This window comes from Penaeus japonicus, unplaced genomic scaffold (genome assembly GCF_977035675.1).
Source record: "Penaeus japonicus unplaced genomic scaffold, GWHDUDI00000001_assembly GWHDUDI00000027, whole genome shotgun sequence".
In the NCBI taxonomy this organism is placed as follows: domain Eukaryota; kingdom Metazoa; phylum Arthropoda; class Malacostraca; order Decapoda; family Penaeidae; genus Penaeus; species Penaeus japonicus.
This window is the reverse complement of record NW_028234429.1, coordinates 30844857-30847356: the sequence shown is the minus strand read 5'-3', so window position 1 is coordinate 30847356 and position 2500 is coordinate 30844857. Positions and strand designations below refer to the sequence as shown.

Sequence of the window (2500 nt, the reverse complement as noted above, 5' to 3'; positions counted from 1 at the left end):
CAAATTATAATCAACAGTTTATATAATTTGTGAGTTTGCCTTTGTGCAGTTAACAGGATCATTTTATATGATGATAATTAAAATCTTTATTGCGGTTATTATTGCCTGTTCATTAACATCATTCTCGTATTTGTACATCAACCTTTTTTCTTTTCCCTTTTTCAAGCTGAGTCTCCACGTATCAGACAAACAAACAAACAAAAACAAGATCATCAGCCACAAAAAAAAAAAAAAAAAAAAAAAACACTCGTCAACAGGTGTTGCGCATTCAACAGCAAAAAAGGTTCCTATTCTACACACCTGTTCACACAGCTGTTATCCCTAGTTCTCTTTAGGTCGCCCACACATTAACATTTATACTTATTGTCATGCGTAACCCATATCCCACCCAGTACAGCAACGGGCTCTGTCCAGTGAGCGTGAGTGCGCAAAGCGACGTTCACTTTTTTACGAACGGCCGAAGGTTGAGTTCGGAGGGAAAACTGGGCTGTTAAGGTCGGTATTAATTCAGGTCGTTGCTCTCTTACATTCACCCTCACTCTCATTCTTCTTCTTACTTTCTCTATCTCTCTTCCGTTTTTTTTTTTCCCACTCGCTTTTAATCTATGTTTGAATTTTTCGTTTTTTTTTTTTCTCTCCGTCTTCATTTCTCTTTCTCTTTCTTTTTTTTCTATCTTCCTTTCTCTCTCTCTCTCTCTCTCTCTCCATTTATTACCTATATGTTAATTTCGAGTATTTACTTCATATCTCTCCACGCCTCTCTCTTCCTTTTTTATACTGATTAAATGTGTGCCAGAATTATCCAAGAAGTAATCCCACATCTCTGGCATCTTATGTTAGCAAAAGATTTCCTTACCATGGATAGTTTGTCTGAAAATTTAACCATATAACAAATTTAAATGAAATGAAACATTCTTGTAATAAACAATCTTTTTGAAGAAACATTATCAAGTTCAAGTTCATTAGCCATCTGTTCTAACCTACTGACTTCCCTATTACGGATAGCCTCCATCTATGTACTTCCGATGAAGGCCTACAGTATAGGCAGGTTATATAAGGTAGTTTGTTGAACCATCGTGTCTTTGAGTCTCATGCAGGTTGGTTAGAAGGAAGTTAGATATGTTTCTGTCCTTGTGGTTCCGTCCGTTTTGACAGAACGTCATCTAAATTCCTTCCAACCAAACTAACCTAACTTAACCTAACTAAACCAGACTCTGGAACACGATGAATCAACAAAGTTCCTTGGTCTGTGCATATACATATGTATATATATCTATAACGTTACTCATAAGTAATGCGACAAGAAGAGAAGGGTGGGCGTTTCCTGTACACATCACAGCTGCAACTTCGCGCCCACTGGAATCGTGCCGGCGCTCATTTCGTCTGTTTTACGTAACAGCAATCGCTGTACTTGATATTGGATCCTGTCGAGCAATCCCAGTTATGTTGAAAGGCAGCAAAACCAAACCAACGGAAACTATTCCATTAGGGAGCTAACCTGAGACTTGTCCAAGGTGTAACAGCCTGTGTCGGCTTCCTGGTTGCAGTTCTTAGCAACTTCCAATGACAAGATCACAGTAAAAGACGATTGTTAATCTGCACCACAGGTTACCGATGGCGCTGTCGTAAGTCAGGTTTTCGCCGTCCATCTGAAGAGTTGGTCCTTGCATATTGCATAGCGCTAAGTTATCAACATGGCCTGGGTTTTCTCGGGTGCCAAAGTGTGACTTACCTTTTGTTGCTCCATGTTATTGCGGGTTGGAGTGGCAGAATGTCTTTATGATATATGTTCCACAGCTATATTGTGGAACGCTTTCCACGATGGGATAATAATTCATTGTGTGGCCAGCTGCCTGCAGTGTTCTTTTTTGTAGGTAGTCTCGTGGCAGCCCCAGCAGATCTATAACAATGACAAGGCAGTGATGAGACAGTGTCATGATGAAGCCTCTGTATTGTGAGTGACATTGCTATTAGCTAGTCGGTTCTATGTTTTGTCTGGCCTATAGCTTTTATGACGTCAGTAGCCTATGATATCCCTTATCTTCTTTTGATAATCTACCATAATTGCCTGAACATACTAATTCCTCTGATGTAATTAAGGTATGATGCCAAAGAAATAACATGAAGCTGCAAAAAGTCTTCCTTTCTCTATTTTCACTTGTGCTATATATTCTAATTATCAACGACTTATACTTTTGAATGAGTGTCAGATTTCCAAGATACACAAGTGTCTTCTGCGACCTAGAAATGCTCTTCATCTGACTAGTTTTATGATTTAATTAAGCGGTTAAGTGCAAACTGTCTTGCGTTACATTCAAAGATTTGAGTGTACTTATACACTATGAAGTGTGTGTGTGTTTGTCTGTGTGTCTGTGTGCGTGCGTGTGTACGTGCATTTGTGTGTGTGTCGAAAGTAAAGAGAAACAGCTGATGTGTCAAGTATTCAGGAGATTCGGATGAATTTCAATCAGCAGCACGACCACAATCTTGTTGATCACAC

At 39.2% G+C, this 2500-nt stretch overlaps 1 protein-coding gene across 1 annotated transcript in view; it reads left to right on the top strand.

Moving 5' to 3' along the window:
• Positions 1–356: 356 nt before the first annotated feature.
• The window catches only part of LOC122251373 (serine proteinase stubble), a 13488-nt gene continuing 11344 nt past the window's right edge, over positions 357–2500 (top strand). Inside the window, exon 1 of the mRNA XM_043013285.2 lies at positions 357–495. The gene's annotated coding sequence lies outside the window, so the exon portion shown is untranslated. The remainder of the gene's footprint in view (positions 496–2500) is intronic.